The following is a 20,875-nucleotide window of genomic DNA, read 5'->3' on the forward strand; positions in this document are numbered from 1 at the left end:
CAAAATAAGTTTTGAACTCGAAAAATGTGAGTCTTCTTTTTTGGTTCTTTTTTCAAGATTGTTTTGGCTATAATTGATCCCTTGCAATTCCATATGAACTTTAGAATCAGTTTGTCAATTTCTATGAAGAATTCAGCTATGATTCTGATAAGAGACTGCACTGAATCTGTAGATCAGTTTGGGAAATATCGGCACCTTAATGTTAAATCTTCCACTATTTAAGATAGGAGCTCTATTTAGATCTTAAGTTCTGTCTATAATGTAATGTAGCTTTCAGAGTATGTTTTATACTTCTGTTAAACTCATTCCTAAGTATTTAATTTTTATGACATTGGAAATGAAATTGTTTTAATTCTCAGATTGTTCACAAATCTGGAAAAATATAATTGATTTTTGTACAATGATCTTGTATTCTACAATCCTGCTGAACTTGTTTAATTGGTGCTAATGCTTTATTTGATACACATCATGTCATCTACAGATAGCTTTACTTCTCCCTTTCCAATTTTGATGTCTTTTACTTCTTTTTCTTCTCTAATTTCCCTGGCTAGAGTCTCCAATACAATGTTGAATATAAATAGAGCAGACATCCCTGTCTTATGCTAGACCTTAGAATGAAAGCAGTCTTTTACATCAAGCATGATGTTACCTTTGGATTTTCTGTAAAGGTACTTTTATTGGGCTGAGAAGTTCCCTCTTATTCCTAGTTGACTGTTTTATAATTAAAGAGTGTCAGATTTTGTCAAATGCTTTTTCTGTGTCTATTAATATCACAATGTGATTTTTTTCTTCTTTTTTTTTTTTTAACAGACAAGGGATGGGTAGAGTGGCTCATGTCTGTAATTCTAGCATTTTGGGAGGTCAAGGCGGGAATATCACTTGAAGCCAGGAGTTCAAGATCGGACTGGGAAACATGGTGAGACTCCATCTCTACAAAAAATTTAAAAAATAAAAATCAGACAGGCAGGAGGCTGAAGCAGCAGGATGGCTTGAGCCCAGCAGTTCCAGGCTGCAGTGAGCCATGATCATACCATTGTACTCCAGCCTGGGTGACAGTGAAACCCTCTCTTTAAAAAAAAAAAAAAAAAAAAGAGAGAGAGAGATGGGTTTATATTTTCTTGTAATGTCTTTGTCTGGCTTTGGTATCAGAGTGATACTGGCTTCATAAAATGAGTTGGAAGGTATTCCCCACGAAGACTTTGTGAAGAATTATATTATTTCTTTAAATGTTTGGTAAAATTCAGCAGTAAAGCCATATGGGTCTAGGCTGTTTCTTTGCGGGCAGTTCTGTGACTACTTATTCAATGTCTTCACATGTTATAGGTCTATCCAGATTGTCTGTTCCTCTTATTGAGTCAGTTTTGGTGGTTTCTGTCTTTCCAAAAATTTGTGCACTTCATCTAAACCATTTAATTTACAGAGATACAACTTTTTGTTGTTGTTTTTTTGAAATGGAGTCTCACTCTGTTGCCCAGGCTGGAGTGCAGTGGCGTAATCTCAGCTCACTGCAACTTCTGTCTCTCAGGTTGAAGCCATTCTCCTGCCTCAGCCTCCTGAGTAGCTGGGATTACAGGCATGCACCACCACGCCTGGCTACTTTTTGTATTTTTAGTAGAGACAGGGTTTCACCATGTTAGCCAGGCTGGACTCAAACTCCTGACCTCAGAAGATCCACCCGCCTCAGCCTCCCAAAGTGCTGGGATTATAGGCATGAGCTACCATGCCCAGCCACAACTGTTAAAAGTATTTCTTTATAATCTTACTAATTTTTAAAAGGTCACTAGTAATGTCCCCTCTTTCATTTCTAATTTTTTTTTTTCCCCAGACACTCTCTCCCTCTGTTGCCCGGGCTGGAGAGTACAGTGGCACAATCATGGCTCACTGTAGCGTCAACCTCCTGGCTCAGGCAATCCTCCCACCTCAGCCTCCTAAGTATCTGGGACTACAGGTGCATGCCCAGATTATTATTATGTATTGGGCGGGGGGACTAGGGGGATAGAGATAAGGTCTCACCATGTGGGCAACTGGTCTCGAACTCCTGGGCTCAAGTGATCCTCCTGTCTTGGCCTCCCAAAGTGCTGGGATTACAAGCATATGCCACTGTGCCCAGGAAATTTGAAAAACGTTGAGTTTTTCTCAATCTAGCTAAAAGTTTGTCAATTGTGTTCATCTTTAATGCTCTCTATTGTTTTTGTATTCTCTATGTCATTAATTTTCACTCTACTCTTTATTTGCTTCTTTCTGCTTGCTTTAGGTTTACTCTGCTCTTCTTACCTCAGTCACTTAAAGTGGAAAGTTAAGTTACTGATTTGAGATCTTTCTTATTTTCTTTTCTTTTTTTTTTTTTTTTTTTTTTTTGAGACAGAGTCTCACTCTATTGCCCAGGCTGAAGGGCAGTGGCATGATCTTGGCTCACTGCAATCTCCGCCTCCCAGGTTCAAGAGATTCTCCTGCCTCAGCCTTCCAAGTAGCTAGGATTACAGGCGCCTGCCACCACACCCAGCTAATTTTTGTATTTTTAGTAGAAACGAGGTTTCACCATGTTGGCCAGGCTGGTCTCCAACTCCTGACCTCAAGTGATCCACCCGCCTCGACTTCCCCAAGTGCTGGGATTACAGGTGTGAGCCACTGCGCCCAGCATCCTTTCTTCTTTAACAAAGGCATTCACAACTAAGTTTCCCTTTAAGCACTGCTTTAGCTGAATCCCTAAGTATTCCTACATGATGTCTTCATTTTCATTTATCCCAAAGTGTTTTCTGATTTCCTTTTTGATTTCTCCATGGACCCATCAGTCATTTAGGAGTATGTTAACTTACACATATTTGTGAGTTTCTCAAATTTCCTCCTGTTACTTAACGAATTTCTTTCTATTGTGATCAAAGAACAGGATTTGGATTAATTTAATCCTTTTAAATTTATCTACCTTGTTTTGTAGCCCAGCAAAATGCACACATAACACTTGCTATCCTGGAAAATATGTATTTCCAGGATATACATATTTCTATTTGAAAATACATATTTTTGACTGTTGCTGGCTGGTAGTGTGGTCTATACATGTCTGTTAGGTCTAGTGGGTTTATTGTACTGATTCCTTCTTGACCTTCCACCAAGTTGTTCTGTCCTCTACTGAAAGTGGGGTACTGAAGTCTCCAACTCTTATTATTGAATTCTCTGTTTCTGTCCGTTTTTGCTTCTCTCATTCATTTACTGCATATACCCTAGGACCATTTCCAGAGGCTTTCCACGGTTGTTTTTGAAATACTTTACCCTAAGTTTACTGGGTAAACTGGGTCAGCAGAGTTCCTTATTATGCGAAAAGCTGCATAAATAATTACTTATATGAACAGGATTTTGATGCAAACCTGGGTTGAGAATCACTAATTTATAACATGCTACCACATCTTCTATTTTATTTAGATCTCTTAACAAACCTTTATGGCAAAAATTATCATTCTCACCTTTTACAGGTAAGGAATCAGAAGGCTCACAGAGTGACTTGGCTGGGGTTACACACTAAATACAAGATAGAGCTAGGATATGAATGCAGGTCTCATTATACACCCAGTGATCTACTGATATAGACTGAATTGTGCCGTCCCCTCAAAACTCTTATGTTGACACCCTAACCACCAGTGTGACTTGTATTTCGTTATAGTGCTTTTTAGGAGGCAGAGTTAAATGAGGTCATGAGGGTCCCACCCTGGTAAGACTGGTGTCGTTACAAGAGAATGAGATAGTAGAGACTTCTCTGAGAGATAGAGAAAGGCTGAATAAGAAGACAAGAACACAGCTGTCTGCAAGCAAAAGAGTCCCCACAAATCAACTCTGCTGGCACCTTGATCTTGAATTCTAGCCTTCAGAACTGTGAGAAAATAAATTTCTGCTTAAGCCACCCAGTCTGCAGTATTTTGTTATGGTAGCCTGAGCAGATTAATATATCTACTCAGTGGAAATCTGGCAGAAACTTTATCAGACTAAAAGGTGGGTGTAATACGGATGAGAACTTGTGAATAATTCCAAGGGAATCATATTTAAAGGTGCTGAAAAATGATATAAAGAAGAGTGCTGGTTTCCTGAAGCAGGCAGCATTTTGGCTATGAAATACCACAATATGGCACAATAATAGCAGTGTTGCAATGATGTCCCAAATTCAAAATCTGAGTGGGACGCGGTACCTCATGCCTGTATTCCCAGCACTTTGGGAGGCCAAGGTGGGAGGATCACTTGAGCTGAGGAATTTTGTAGCAACCCTGTCTCCACAAAAAATAAAAAAAAATTAGACAGGCATGGTGGCAGGCACCTGTGGTCCCAGCTACACCATAGTGGCAGGCTGAGGTGGGAGCATCACTTGAGCCTGGGAGGTCAAGGCTGCAGTGAGCCAAGATCGCACCACTGAGCAAAATCCCATCTCAAAACAAAAAAGAAGATTCGTTAAGTTTCAGTTTCAGGTCAAAAAAAGGAAAAAGCCAACAGTAAACTCCAACAAAACCAAAAACCTAAAATTAGACTTAAGGAAGTAACTTAGAGGTCTGTATTCAATGTGGAATTGTAAGGGTAAGCAATTAAAGCCAGTGTTGGAAGCATGCATATATATGTGTGTACAGATATACATACATATGTATATCTATACACACACATATATACACATATGTGTATATATACACACATATATACATATGTATATATACACACACATATATACATATGTATATATACACACATATATACATATGTATATATACACACATATATACATATGTATATATACACACACATATATACATATGTATATATACACACACATATACATATGTATATACACACATATACATGTGTATATATATACACATATATACGTGTGTGTATATATATACACATATATACATATATATAAAGAAAGAAATGATAAGGCAAAAGATAAACAATTGAGAAATGTCAATGAAGGCATATAGGAAGTCTCGTGCACTTCTTAAAACGTTTTTGTAGTTTGAAATGATTCCAAACTTTTTAAAAAAATCTAAAAGGAAAGAAATGTTACACAAAAATTAAATATTCACCTGCTTTTTTATTAAAGTGTCATAGGCAGCAAGTTGAATAAATGAAGCCTAGCCTTCCACAAGTCCCACGTTCAAATTTGCTTTGCAGACCAATGACATACAGAAGACAGTAGACTTCTGTAAGCCTGTTTCCTCATCTGTTCAATGGAGATAATGACACCTCATAAGGTGAAGAACAACAAGTAAAAACATACTTCCCACTGTCTGGCCCTTGTATAGTTTATACTTGGGAGTTACTGAAATGGTCATTATTTTTTCTCTTTTGAACTATTAAATATGGAGAATTATATTAATAGACTTCCTAATACCAAATGATCCTGTTTCTTGGGATAAACACACTTGGTGATGGTGTATATTACCCCTTTCCAATTCTATTTGTTATATTTGTCACACTGAGAGCTGTTTGAAAAAAACACGGGTATGATTCCAATTATATGACATTCTGGAAGAGGTAAAACCAGAAACAAACAAACAAAAAACCCAGTGGGTATTTTGGGGGAAGGCAGGATGAATAGGTGGAACACAGAAGAATTCTAGGGCAGGAAAACTATTCTGTATGATACAATAGTAGTTAATGCATGCTATTACACATTTGTCAAAAACAAAGAATGTACAACACTAAGAATGAACCATAATGTAAACCATGGACTTAGGGTGAGGATGATGTGCCAATGTTGGTTCATCAATTGTTTTAGCTTGTTCAGGCTGCTGTAACAAAACACCATCAACTGGGTGTCTTATAAACAACAGAAATTTATTTCTCACAGTTCTGGAGGCTGGAAAGTCCAAATCAAGACCCCGGCTGATTCAGTATCTGGTGAGGACTCACCTCCTGGTTCACAGATGACCATTTTTTTCACTGTGTATTCACACAGCAGAAGGGGCTAAGGAGCTCTCTGTGATCTCGTGTAAGGGCACTAATTCCATTCATGAGGGCTCCATTTTCATCACCCAAAGGCCTCATCTTCAAACACCACCCTACTGGAGATTAGGTTCAACACATGAATTGTAAGGGGACATAAACATTCAGTCTACAGCATTGCTTGTAACAAATGAGCCATTCTGGAGCTTGTGCAATGCTGATGGTGGGGGAGTCTATATTCATGTGGGGGCAAGGGGTTGACGGAAACCCTGTACTTTCCATTCAATTTTGCTATGAACCCAAAAGTGCTCTAAGAAACAGTCTGTCTCTGTGTGTATGTGTGTGTGTGTGTGTTTGCACGCATGCATGTATGTATGTATTTAGACTCCCTACCCCAAGAGGGGACAACCAACCTCATTTATGGATACTGGTGAGGAGATTTTTAAGTTTCACTCTTTTCACTCTATTACTTCAATGGATGTATTTAGACTTTGGGTGAGAGAGAGAGAGAGAGATTTTTTAAAACATAAATATCTCCTCATCAGTATCTATAAATGAGACTGGTTGTCCCCTCTTAGGATGGAGAGGGGATTACATTTGTTCTGTTGGGAGAGATTTTTTTTTTTTAAACACAAGCCTCAAATGTCCCTCTAAAGAGTCTAATAAATGTGTCTGAAGCAGACAGACACCTCTGGGTTTTTCTTCCTTTTAAAATCCCCAAGTGGGCCAGGCACAGTGGCTCACACCAGTAATCTCATCACTTTGGGAGGCCAAGGGGCGGACGGATCACTTGAGGTCAGGAGTTCGAGACCAGCCTGGCCAACATGGTGAAACCCCGCCTCTACTAAAAATACAAAAATTAGCCAGAGTAGTGGCATGCACCTGTGATTCCAGCTACTTGGGAGGATGAGGCACAAGTATGGCTTGAACCTGGGAGGCAGAAGTTGCAGTGAGCCAGGATTGTACCACTGCATGCCTCAAAAAAAAAAAAAAAAAAAAAAAATCCAAGCGAATTCTGATACGCATCTGCAGTTGAAAATCACTGTAGTAGAGCAAAAGTTTTATTTTAAAACAATGTAAAATACTGTTGAAAATGAAGGCTGAAGTTGGACTGAAGATAGCTTTGATAGGAAAGAAAGGAAATAAATCTCTATTTCTGTAATAAGAGGAAAAACAAAGTAATTGTATGAGAAAATTAGTTTATCCTAAGCAAATATTTTTAGGTGTTATCACCTAAGCTACTAATTAAAAACTGTAAGTTACTTTTCAACGTTCCCCTCCAGAATCAGAAGCCTTCAAAATTAAAGCCATTATACCTAAACTTCCTCTTGTTTTCTAGAGAAATAAAGCCAAAGAAGCAATAAACTTAAAAACAAGATGCAATACTGGTAGTGAAATAGAAACACACTCTTTCAAAGAGAGATCCCCCACTTTCTCCTTCATGTCCACATACTCAATTATCAAATTTTGCTTATTCTATCCAAAGTCTTTGATTTTATCTGATCCTATCTACTCCCACTGCCACCAGCCTGGCTCAAGTATGTGTCAACTGACACCTAGATAACTACAACAGCTCTAAACCAGCATTCTTTTTTTTTTTTTTTTTTTTTTTTGAGACGGAGTCTCACTCTGTCACCCAGGCTGGAGTGCAGTGGCGCCATCTGGGCTCACTGCAAGCTCCGCCTCCTGGGTTCACGCCATTCTCCTGCCTCAGCCTCTCCGAGTAGCTGGGACTACAGGCGCCCGCCACCACGCCCGGCTAATTTTTTGTATTTTTAGTAGAGACGGGGTTTCACCGTGGTCTCAATCTCCTGACCTCGTGATCCGCCCGCCTCGGCCTCCCAAAGTGCTGGGATTACAAGCATGAGCCACCGTGCCCGGCCTAAACCAGCATTCTTAACCTCAGACTCTTTGCTCCTCAATTCATCCTACACAGCCCTCAGATTAATCTCAATACCCTTTTCACTGTATCACTTCAATGGATAAGGAACTACAATGTTTTTAACCACTTCTTAGATCAAGTCTAAACTTCTTGGTCCTGCAAGATCCTTTTGTCTGGGTTCATTCAATACCATTCTCCGCCAATCTAAACCCAAAACAGTAAGTGTAGATCTTTTTATATTTTTATTATATTCAAGATGTTATATATTCAGTGCACTGGGTCAGCCCACCTAATCAGTAAATCTCAAACACATTCTAAATGTTCTGAATATTTAAAATCCGTAATACTCTTGTGGAACAACTTGAAATCCTAATATACTTAATTCCACCATGTAAATCAGGCATAATTTTATTAGAAAGTATATGATATGCATTTACTATTAAAAACCAAAACTACAAGAAAGTATGACTACAAAAAAGTTATGAATTTAAATAAGTGGAGTATAATATAAAGTGTCCAGTTCATTTGAAAATATAAATTATTCACGTTAACAGCTTCTAGTCAAACGATAGTAAGTCCGTTTAAAATATTTTAATAAAAATTGGAGAAGAAAATTAAAATTTGAAATATCCTACCCATTCTTTTCCTATAAGATAATTAAGGAGTAGCTTTATTTTTATTAACAGCATTTCAGTGTTCAATGAAAGCAAAGTTTGAAAAACCCTTCAGTAAAGCCTTTCCTGTGAGAAGTCAATGTGGCAGACATATGATTCATAGGTGTTCATCTCTGGCCTCATCTTATAGCTCTAACCAATAATTCAATGGCAATACATATTTTCTTTCACAGCCCAGTTTCAAATGTTTTCCTTTGAGAGGTTTATCATAAACTTTGCCCCAAATTCTGACCCCCAACTCCCAGTATCTATAGGTTCCCAAGCCGGGAAGTTCTCCAAAGACATTCTCAATATCAAAACACTTAAAGGAAAATATCTGTCAAGGATCTGGAGAACTCAAACCCTGAATTCAGTAATTCCACTTTTGGAATGTACATAAAGGAAATAAAACTAGTAGTATGTGTAAGACTGTTCACTGCAGTGTGATTATTCTAGTGAAAAATTGTAAAAAAACTAAAAGTTCCAATATGAGGGCTTGGTTAAAGGAAATGTTCACAATATATTGAGAAAACAGAACACTAACATGAAAAATCTGAATGCTGAGAACAAAAACCCAATCTACACTATTCTCTATACTTTCGAAAAATATTTCGTAACTTAAGAAATCAAAATATAGCTGGGCGCAGTGGTTCACACCTGTAATCCTAGCACTTTGGGAGGCCAAAACGGGTGGATCACCTGAGGTCAGGAGTTCCAGACCACCCTGGCCAACATGGGGAAATCCCATTTCTATTAAAAATACAAAAATTAGCAGGGCGTGGTGGTGGGCTCTTGCAATCCCAGCTACTCGGGAGGTTGAGGCAGGAGAATCACTTGAACCCAGGAGGCAGAGGTTGCAGTGAGCTGAGATTGCACCATTGCACTCCAGCCTGGGCGACAGAGCAAGAGTCCATCTCAAAAAAAAAAAAAAAAAGAAAAGAAAAGATATCAGCATATAAAATTTGAATATGGAAATATTATTTTATCTTCCAAATTTTCTATGATAAACAGTATACTTATTATACAAGGAAAAAACTTTCAAAAAGTAGAGCTGAAAGCATGTTTACTATGATAAAGCTTATCGACCTACCTAAAACATTGAATTTCTATACTTTTCACTAGTATTTTTTCAACTGAGTATGCTGTTATTTCATCAGAAGTTCTGATCTTTATGGTCTTTATGAAGGAGAAAAATTATCTCTTATCTAAAAGTTGAATTATTTTTTGGGGGGGGGGTTAAAAAAAACGAAAGACAAATCTTTCCAGTAGATGACATAAAGGGTTCGTTCCCTCAGTAGTAAAAAATTGCAAAAACTTGCCTTCATTCAATTCATATCCATTAATGAATTTAATAACCACTGTAATATATCTGTTTTAAGAACACTTATGAGGGTTTTCAAATTTCAAATTAGGAATTAGCACATATAGAATGCACTTTTCTTCCCAAATCATATTAACTCAAAGCCAGAAATTCAATTTTAATCTTCAATAGGCACAGAGTGGTCATTCGAATGCTGTGAAAAAATGAACAGATCAGAAAGCAAAGAGTTTATGTAAAGACATAAAATGGTGGACATGGTAGAATACTAAAATTATAAAGAAACATTTTTTTCAAATAAATGAACCAGAACCACGGCATAAAGAGAAGAGGAAAGGAAGAGAATCAGAGATGGTGTCAAAACCTAAAAGAAGCCATAAAGTAGACAAATTATATGTCACTAGCGAAGTGGAAAACTCTGAAGCCTAACCTGCAAACAAAGAAATCAATAAGAACAAGCTGATTCACACTACCTACCCACAAACAGGAGGCTTCAGACAGATCATCCAGGTACTATCCCTCCTTAAGGTAGTGAGGAGTTGGGCTCAAAATCAGAAGGTTTGTTGAAAGTCTACAAAACAGCCATCACATGCCCAGATTTCCTCCTCCACTCTTCACAACCAGACAACCATCCTTCAGTAATCCCTTCAAATGGGTGCTCCAATGCAGGTGAGGGTGGGGGTGAGGTGCCTTATTGAAAACAGAATTACATGAGCACAACAGTAAAAACCCAAGCTCCTTTTCTAAAATGAGTTCTCAAAAATGGCGGCCAGATATACATTCTCCTGGCAAGAGACTGGAGACTCAGGGAAACTGACTAGCCCAAGAGAAACAAACCTATGAGTATATGCCCTCCACTCCCCACAAAAAAAATGGCCACCAGCTACTCTCTCCACCCTTCAACAAGCCACACTTATAGAGCTTCCAAATCAGTTTTTGGCACTTCATTCTTAAATATGAATGGACAGCCACAAGACTACCAGACATCTGGGGAAAGCCTCAATAAAGAAAAGACAACGATGGTAACAAAATTTTTAAGACTATCATTAATATCCCCAGAAAGAGTACAGCATCTATGAAACAACACAAATATACTATAAAATAAGAATGAGAAGCCGGACACGATAGCTCATGCCTGTAATCTCAGCACTTTGAGAAGCCGAAGAGGGTGGATCACTTGAGGTCAAGAGTTCAAGACCAGCCTGGCCAACATGGTGAAACCCCGTCTCTACTAAAAATACAAAAATTAGCCAGGCGTGGTGGCAGGCCCCTGTAATCCCAGCTACTCATGAGGCTGAGTAAAGACAATGGCTTGAGCCCAGGAGGCGGAGGTTGCGGTGAGCCAAGATCACGCCACTGCACTCACTTGGGCGACTGAGTAAGACTCTCTATCCAAAAAAAAAAAAAACAAGAAAGTTAGATAAAACCAAGTTAAGGCAAAGATGTGGGCAAAAAAGAACTCTCAAGCACTCAAGTAGGCACATAAACTAATTCTCCCATTCTATGCCCAAGGAATCACAATCTTGGGTATATATCCTAGAGAACTTCTACACAGCTCCATAACGATGTACAAGTAAGAGTATATATAACACAGGGTATTTGAAATAGCAGAAAGGCAACTCAGGGGTCAATTCCTAAGGAATGAAAAGTAAAATGTGGTAGATCTGCATTACAGAATTCTACATTAGACACAATTATATGTACATACAACAAAACAGAAAGATCCCCAAATCAATGTTGAATAAAAAAGAAAAAGACCTTTGCAAGGTCTATAACACAATACCTAAACACACACAGCTCCACTACATATTTTACAATGTTTCATATACAATCAAGGAATGTACCAACCACAATGTTATACGAAGAGGTAACAGAAGTAGGGCTCAGAAATTTAAGATAAAAATTTAAAGGACCTTGTATGATCTGATGTGTGACAAGAACTGAGAAGCATAATTCATTCTAAAATTCTTTTTACCTAACATCCAAATAATAACAAAAACTTCCGAGAACTAAAGGCCATGATCTCCCAGCTTATAAACGTCCACGGAATGCCCTTAAACAAAAAAATACCCATACCTAGACACATCATCATGGAATTTCAAGGGTTAAAAATATCCTAAAAGCTTCTAGAGATGGAGGGTAAGGGAAGATCACATACAAATGAAGAATTAGATTGGCTTTGGATTTCAACAGTAACCGTGGAAGAAAGAAAACAACAGAACTATGACTTGCAAACTTGAAGTAAAAGTTACTTTCAACTCAGAATTTTATACCCAGACAAATTATTGATCAAATGCGACGGCAGAATAAAGATTTTTTTTCAGTCATGTAGGATGACAGGAAGTTTTTGTTTTCCATGTATCCTTTCTCAGAAAGCTACTAAAAAATGTACTCCAAGGAAATAAGTAAACCAAGAAAGAAAATACAGGAAACAGTCAACAGGGGAACCAGTACGACAGAGGGCAAAGGAGTTTAAGGATGATGAAAAGAGAAGTCCCTGGATAACAACTATGAAATAGGCCTAGAAAGTAACCAGTCCTAATTGCATTAAGAGGTTCCAGGTTAGCTGTCTCAGGAAATGAAGCGAACAACAACAAAAAATAGTAACTTGTAGAAAAACAAAAATTTATTGAGAAGAAATGGTATCACAGTACTCTACATGGGTCAGCTGTGAACATTTATAGAGTTACAATATTGTAAACACTAAATATTGGTTTAGTAGACACACCTGTGATAACTATATTTGGAGGATGGTAGAGACTGTGCATGTGGCAGGTGACGTGAATATATATGTGAAACAGGAACATCTTGCTTAGAAGAAAGCCAGTAATATCTATAATTGCTATATCATGAAATAGCAACAAAAACAAGTCACTGTATTTATAAATATGAAAGCAAATACAAGAGAAACAGCCAGAAGAAAGAAAATGGTAGCTTTTCAAGTGCAGAGGCTGGGACAGGGAACAGCTGCTTTTCAGGTATTTTAATTTTAAAATTTTATTTTTTTAATGTTGATAAAACAAGGAACTTGAACAATCTCACAACGGTTATATTAGATCTTCAGTATGATTTCATGGTGTTAAAACTACATCTAGTTTGTTCTGCCAGAGAGACTGAACTGCTAAAACCAATCTTTAACGATCAATGTGAACACAGTACAAACAGCCCTATTTGAATCCCAACTCCACTACTTTGTGAAGTAAGGCAAGTTACCCAATCACCTTGCACATGTAATCACCTCCTCAAAATGGTTTTGCAAGAACAAGTAAGTGAAAGCACCTGACGCAGAATCTGACCCATCAATAGATGTTAGTACTTTCGCCCGGTCTTTCTGTTCCCTAGCCAACCCCAAGCTGCCTATTCTGACCCCAAGCTGCCTTGGTTGCTCACAGAGTACATAGGCACTCATGGATAACTCAGCACAGATCCCTCCTCACGCTGGAAAAACAATCATGATGAGTAAGCAGACTTATCTTTGTATATGAAGGGCAGCATTATTCTTGTTATATGAAGGAGATTATCTCCATTATCCACATTCTGGATTACTGCCTGCTTTCAACAACTGTCCCAACTAGTCTACAGCACTTGGACAGAACCATTTTTTCATGTTGTTTTGTAGGTTTGTAACATCTTTAAAAAAAGAAAGAAAGAAAGAAACGTACATTCCCACAGTCTTCGTCCGTACTCTTCCAATGTACAACCTCAAAATTTTCTAATGCAGGCCCTATCTGGCCCTCAATTGGCCTCAGGCCATCTCCTGCTTACTGCAGCAAAAGAGAGAAATCAGCCCAAATCAGCTAGTTTAACTGTTTACCATTTCCAATGTTTTTTTCCCTATTATGGCTAAATTCATAACACCATGCAAATTACAAAGATACCTTAAAACAAAACAAGGAGTTATCTTTATCACTAGGTCAGTCATCTTTACTTGCAAGACCAATCAAAGGTCTTAATTGATTTTATACACAGTATTCATACATCTAAAAACAATCTGGCAGACTTAAAAGCACGGACATCATAAATCATTAAAACTCTATTTTATCATTAATTCAACAAACACTGTGCTAAAACACTGAAGATGGAAAGAATAAGATATAATCCTATTCTCAAATGTAAAGGGAAAAGGGAAAAGGTAAAAGGACCATCGAGAGCAACAGAGAATAGAGAAAATAACGCAGGAAACAACTGACAGCAATTCCAGGTTACGTATAAAATAATTCTTAACATAGTTGAGACTAAAGAAAATTACAAAAATTGAACACAGCTCTGAGCCTGACAGTCAAAGTATAGAGAAACAGGATGGCTTAACAAAACAAAAATAATCTAATAAAACCAGTCATTAGTTTAAAAAAAAAAAGCGGCCGGGCGCGGTGGCTCAAGCCTGTAATCCCAGCACTTTGGGAGGCCGAGGCGGGTGGATCACGAGGGCAGGAGATCGAGACCATCCTGGCTAACACGGTGAAACCCCGTCTCTACTAAAAAATACAAAAAAATTAGCCGGGCGTGTTGGCGGGCGCCTGTGGTCCCAGCTACTCGGGAGGCTGAGGCAGGAGAATGGCGTGAACCCAGGAGGTGGAGGTTGCGGTGAGCCGAGATCGCGCCACCGCACTCCATCCTGGGGGACAGAGAAAGACTCCGTCTCAAAAAAAAAAAAAAAAAGCTTAATACTGGGGTCTTAGGAAGAATTTGTCTCTAAGGTCTGTATTTTATTGGAACCAATAAGTAAATTAGAAATTTCTTCATTAGATATTAATGAAGAAAATATGGTTTTAATGGCCCCTTTTGTTAAGTATCAACTCTAAGATGTATATTAAATCATAGTTCTGTGAAGAAACTTCTACGAGAACCACCTTATAAAGTAACATAATGCGGCTGGGCGCGGTGGCTCATGCCTGTAATCCTAGAACTTCGGGAGGCCGAGGAGGGCGGATTGCGTGAGCTCAGGAGTTCGAGACCAGCCTGGGAAAGACGGTGAAACCCCGTCTCTACTAATATACAAAAAATTAGCTGAGTGTGGCCGCATGCCCCTGTAGTCCCAGCTACTCAAGCAGTCTCAGGCAGGAGAACTGCTTGAACCAGGGAGGCGGAGGTTGCAGTAAGCGGAGATCGCGTCACTGCACTCCAGCCTGGGCAACAGAGCAAGTATCCAAAAAAATAAATTAAAAAAATAAAAAATACCATAATGCAAGTATAGTGATTTCAGGTGATACCTTTCTAATTTAGTTTATTCTATGTTTTCATAAATGTATGTTTTGTTGCCCTACAGGACTGTAAACTCCTCAAGGCTTATGTTGTCTGCTTCCATTTGAACTGCCTTTACTATTTAGTAGAGTGCTTTACAGTTGCTACTCAACTATAATAACTGATAAAATGTTATGCAGTCCATATTTGTAGTATTACCTTTCCCTGCTACACTATAAATTCCATGAGAACAGGGACAGTGAGTTTTGATCGCGACTATATCCCCCCAAGTCTAGAAGATAACTCTACAAGTATTCGCTGATTGAACGGATTAAATAAAGAAAACAACGAAAAAGTATGAAAGGAGAGAAATAATTTAAATGGCAGTAACTTTAGGTCTAAGGTTGTTCTCAACAAGAACTGGAAGACCTTAGGTAAGTTACTTAACATTTGATTGTCAATGCTTTCATCTGTAAAATAGAAAAATTAACAGATACTGCAGATTCAAATGTTTTTAATATATGTAAAGCATTTAATACAATACCTGAAAAAAGAACTCAATAAATGTTAATTACTTTCTCTTATGTCTCATCTATCCATAAAACAGTGTCTTCCAAGAATATATTATTTCAGTAAAAATACAACATAACTGTTTCTCACTTTCCTTTGAAAAATTAAATTTTCATCTCTTTTATCTTTAAAAAGGAGAGAAAAATAACTTGTGGACTGCTTTCAAAATATTACAAATGCAAAAGCTAGTTAAAAAAATAATGTCGAGAATGAGCCTTGCTGGTGGCATCCGCCTGTAGTTCCAGCTAGTGGAGAGGATGCCTTGAGGCCAGGAGTTCCTGTTCAGCCCGGGAAACAAAACAAGACTCCATCTCTTAAGAAGAAGAAAAAAAAAAAAACAGGAGGGGGGAAATCACTTCATCTACTAACAGAGATTTTTAAGCAACCGTTTATTTAAGAGAAAAGGGTGAAATTCAAGTTAATATTACTTGACGTACGTTTCAGAAAAAAAAAAAAATACTCTGCAGAGCTGGGTGTGGTTGCCCAAGACTAGTCCCAGCTACTTGGGAGGCTGAGGCAGGAGGACAGTTTGAGCTCAGGAGTTGGAGTACAGCCTGGGCAACAGAGCGAGACCGCATCTCTTTAAAATGCAAACAAAAACTCGGCAATCGTTTGTTCTGAGTTGAAACCTTAAAAATCAAATATTTTGAACGCTTTCATTTAAAAGTGGAACACGACCCAATCCTAAAACATTACTTCATGACGACTTCCTTGACTCCAGTCATCCTTCAGTTTTCTCCTCCCGTTTTGAGCTTAATCCGATACCTCGCAGTTTCCCTCGCATCGCACACGCGGTGTGCCGACCAAGTTCTGTCATTCCTATAATTACCACACCCCCGATCAGCCGCTCCAGGCCCATGTTGTTATGACATCGGTAAACTGCAGCCGGCCGTCTACACCCCCCCCGCTTCCCCCACCTCCCTCCGGGCCGCCGGCTCCGACCCAGTCTGTAACTTGTGAATTCCCAAGACGGTCCCTTCTTGCCAGGGTTAGAATTTTTACACGCCACCCCTGCTCCTTCGTGCCTCTGTCACCGCGCTCTGCGCGGCCCACCCCCGCCTCCCGCCCGCCGCCCGGCCGCGGCGCAGGCTCCGCGCTCGCCTCCTCTCCGCCCGCTGCCTGGGTGCCCCGCAGTCCCCGGCGCCGCTTACAGACCCGCCGCCGCGCCACGCCGCGCCGCCCCGCCCCGCCCCGCCCCGCCTCGCCTCGACCGGCGTTCCCGATGGCGATCACACCAGGGATCCCCACCCCCACCCTCTCCTCCGCCGGCCGCGCGGCCGTTAGGACAGCCGGGACCGTGACGCACGGACGCGGTGCGAGCGTCCGGGCCCAGGAACCCCGGCTGTAGGCCTTGCCGGCGCCAGCCCTCGCCCCAGGGCCTCTCCTGAGTCCCTCCGGGACTGCCCGGATCTGCCCGCGGGAGGGGGAGGGGCCGGGGCCGCAAGGCCCCAGCACTCACCAGGCTGAAGGCAACCGATCCCGGTGCCACCGCTGAAGTGAGCCCCTCGCTCGCCCGCCCGCCGTGCCGCTCCCGCGCACAACCTCGAAGAGCTGGCCCGCGCCTCGGCGGTGCTCACCAGGCCTCGCTCTCCGCCGCCTCGCACCGAGAAGCTAGACTCAGCTCAGCCGGCGTTCGCAGTGCGCCTGCGTGCGGGGGCCGGCCCCGGCGCCTACGCGCGCCCCTCCGGCGCTTGCCGCAGAGGCTGCCGGGAGACGTAGTCTTGTAACGCTCTCTCGCCGGACATTCCTAACGGTTAGCGCCCAGCCTGTGAAGAGTCTGGGGTCAGGGAGGCGGTCTCGCTAAGAAGGAGGTTTGCAGACCATGGCAAAGGTTGGAGAAAGTTATATGGACAAACCTGTCTTTGCTAAGTTCTTCCAGGGCGGATCGATGCTCACCTCTGTCTAGCTTCTAATATAGTAGGTACCTAATACGCGTTGATGGAATGAATGATGGAATGATTGAAGGCTGAGGGAGTATTACAAAATTAGTAGGTCAGCGCCTCGTGTCTAAAGGGCTCACACACAGCATGAATGCAGGAAGATTCTGGACATTCCTTTTTTAATTATCTCCCATCCCCTTTGCTTGATAATGTATGAGTAGTATCAAAAATAATTTAAGGGCCGGGCGCGGTGGCTCACACCTGTAATCCCAGCACCTTGGGAGGCCGAGGCGGGTGGATCACTTGAGGCCAGGAGTTTGAGACTAGCCTGGGCAACAGGGCGAAACCCCGTCTCTACTAAAAATACAAAAATTAGCCGGGGGTGGTGACGGGCGCCTGAAGTCCCAGCTACTCGGGAGGCTGAGGTGGGAGAATCACCTGAGCCCGGGGTTGACGATGCGACTGCAGTGAGCCGAGATCGCGCCACTACACTCCAGCTTGGGCAACTGGAGTGAGACCCTGCCTCAAAAATAATAATAATAATAATAATAACAATAATAATAATAATAATGAAACTACATGAAACATATACTCGTTTTACTCTCAAGTGCTCTCAAACGAAAACTTGGAGCAAATGATTGTTAATGTTAAATTTGATGGAATTCTTTGGGGGAGCAAATGGAGTAGTGGCTTCAAAAGAAGAAAAACTGAAGCCAGCCTAGCAGGGGGCACGGAATAGTAGATAGATTTAAAATACATGCCAAGAAGCAAGGTGAAAGAGGTGAGGTAGAGTAATACATTTATAAATGTCCCAGGGAAGAGGAGAGGAGAGAGGACCACTCTACCTGAATCCTAGGTTATGCAATGTTCATTTGTCCTGGACTTCTCTCTGCTGCATCAGCATTCTCCCGCTGATGTTGTGTTTACTAAGATCGGAGTTGAGTTTGAGCAAGGGGGCTGGGGAAAGGGAAGTTGTGTTCAACAGGAGAGACTTAAGGGCAAGTTTGCCTGACCACAGCTAGACTGAAGACAGATCACCTTATTCCAATAAGTAACTAAGACTGATTATTCAGAGCCGGTCTTCAGTCTTTGGGAAAGCTGATTTATTTCCGGTTCACCCTTATTCCTAGCTAGTCCTTGATGGTCCCATCCAAAAGTCTGGGGTATTTACTAGGGCCTCTTCTCTTTGGTGGGCCTTCTAAGCCCCATGAGACAGCCATAAGCTCTGTTCCCTTTTTCAGCCACTGCTTTCAGAGTCAGCAATCACCTTAGCTTTGGAAAAATGATGGCAAATATCAGGCTCACCTCTGGTGGCTTCCTTTTTCTTCCAGATCTTGCACTCACAAATTCTCACTTCCTGGGTAGCTCTTCAGTACATTAACGTTTTTATATTTTGTTCAGTTGTTCTCTGTAGTGGAAAGGTTGATTGAAAGTAACAGTAGGCCATTGCTGGAAGTTGAATTCCTATGTATGTTACTTTTACAAAAATGTTATCATACCATACATGGTGTTTTATAAGCTAATGCCTCTCTGACAATATCATTTTATATTTTGAGAAATTTGAAAGTATAGAACAGTATTTTTTACTATCACAAACAATGCTGCTGTGAACATTCTTGTACATCTCTACTGTGTATAGGGAAACTGCTAGATCCTAGGACATTGCATCTTTAACCTTACTATATGTATTAGGCAGAAATGTAAGATGGCCCCCATAATCTCTGGTCCCTGGTGTTGCCTATATAATCTCCACCCCTTGAGTGTAGGTGGGACCTTTGACTTACTTCTAGCCAACAGAATATGGCAAAGTTGATAGAATGTCACTCCCATGATTCCGTTTCATTATATAAGACTGTCTTTCCAGACTGGAGCTAGAGATTTCACTGGCCTTGAAGAAGCAAGCTGTCATGTTGTGAACTGCCTATGGAGAAAACTAAATGGCAGGGAACTGCAGATGGCTTCTAGAACTTGAGTACAGCCTCCAGCTGACAACCAGTAAGAAGCCAGGGCCCTCAGTCATACAACAACAAGGAAATGAATTCTGCCAACAACCTGAGAGGTCCCCTCCAGATTAGAAGACAGCCTGACTTATACCTTGATAGCAGTTTTGTGAGACCCCGAGCAAAGAAAACAGATAAACTGTGCCTAGACTCCTGGTCTACAGAAACTGTGAGATAATAAATGTGTCTTAAGATACTATGTTTATGCTAATTTATTATACAATAGAAAACTAATACACTAGACATTGCTGGATTATTTCATAAAGTGATTGTACCAATTTGTACTCTATAAATGGTATATAAGATACTCTTTACTTGCTAACAGTTAGAAATGTCTGGCTTTTAAAATTTTTGCCAATCTAACATATAAATTACTTGAACATAAAAACATGAAAAATAGATATTTACTTAGAATTATGTATTCTGTTGTATTTCTTTTCTGTTGCATAAATGCAATTAAATAAAATAGCAGGCTGGGAACAGTGGCTCATGCCTGTAATCCCAGCACTATGGGAGGCTGAGGCAGGAGGATCACTTGAACCCAGGAGTTCCAGACCAGCCTGGGCAACATAGCAAGACCCCATCTCAACACACAAAAAAATTAGTCAGGCATGGTGAGTCGCATCTGTAGTCCCAGCTATTCAGGAGGCTGAGGTGGGAGGATCACTTGAGACCGGGAGTTTGAGCACACCACTGCACTTCAGTGTGGGTGGCAGAGCAAGATGTTGTCTCAAAAAAAAAAAAAAAAAAAAAGCAACTAGTAGTAATAAATAGAGGGACTAATTAAGCAAATAATATGTATGAGAAAAATACAACAATTTCATAAGGTCTCTTTCTTTCCTCTGGTATAGCAATTTAGCTCTATTGCATATTTGAATTTTGTAGGCTATATCATCCTATATTCTTGAGATAAATAATTGTAACAATTTTTTAAAGAATGTATACAATAGAACTAATGAAATAGATATTACCTATATTAAATAAAAAATAATGACATATTTCTTTCTGTCCCATGATAGCTTGAGATATTTTTATTCTTTCTGTTTCCTTTTCCATTAATACTTTTCTGAACTACCTGGGATCTTTAGGACATTTTTCTTTTCTTTTGTGTGATAGTAAAACTGAATACAGTCAAACATAAAACTAATTTTGACTTGCAGCTTTGCTCCTCTGCCTACATTACACTGCTTCTGTTGTCAAAGTAATGACATAAAGCTAAATATTCTGTAAACAAAATTGTTGGAGCACAAAATACTTAGGATTTTATTTACTAGCACAGCACATTTTTAAACTTGTAGGAATTCATTTCCAGCTCTCCGAAAGGTCCATCCACTTTGTATATTCAGGTAAACCTGCTGTTTGTCTATCAATCATGTCCTTTGCATCTATAAACTAACCATGTAGGCGTTCCATATGTGAAATGACTATCATTTTTAAACACTCTAAAGCACATTGGATGTCATCCTCAGTTA

General features: G+C 40.1%; 1 protein-coding gene across 4 annotated transcripts in view; it reads right to left on the reverse strand.

Moving 5' to 3' along the window:
* Positions 1-20,875, reverse strand: part of KPNA1 (karyopherin subunit alpha 1) — a 310,494-nt gene that overhangs the window by 77,143 nt on the left and 212,476 nt on the right. Inside the window, exon 1 of one of the 4 annotated variants that reach the window (XM_055259295.2) lies at positions 17,101-17,215. The exons of 1 other annotated variant lie outside the window; for it this stretch is intronic. The gene's annotated coding sequence lies outside the window, so the exon portion shown is untranslated. Of the gene's footprint in view, positions 1-16,678; positions 16,698-16,982; positions 17,216-20,875 lie in introns of those variants that run through there. 2 more of the 4 variants (XM_055259294.2, XM_055259296.2) reach the window with 2 other exon arrangements.

Source organism: Symphalangus syndactylus, chromosome 21, assembly GCF_028878055.3.
Source record: "Symphalangus syndactylus isolate Jambi chromosome 21, NHGRI_mSymSyn1-v2.1_pri, whole genome shotgun sequence".
NCBI classification, from domain to species: domain Eukaryota; kingdom Metazoa; phylum Chordata; class Mammalia; order Primates; family Hylobatidae; genus Symphalangus; species Symphalangus syndactylus.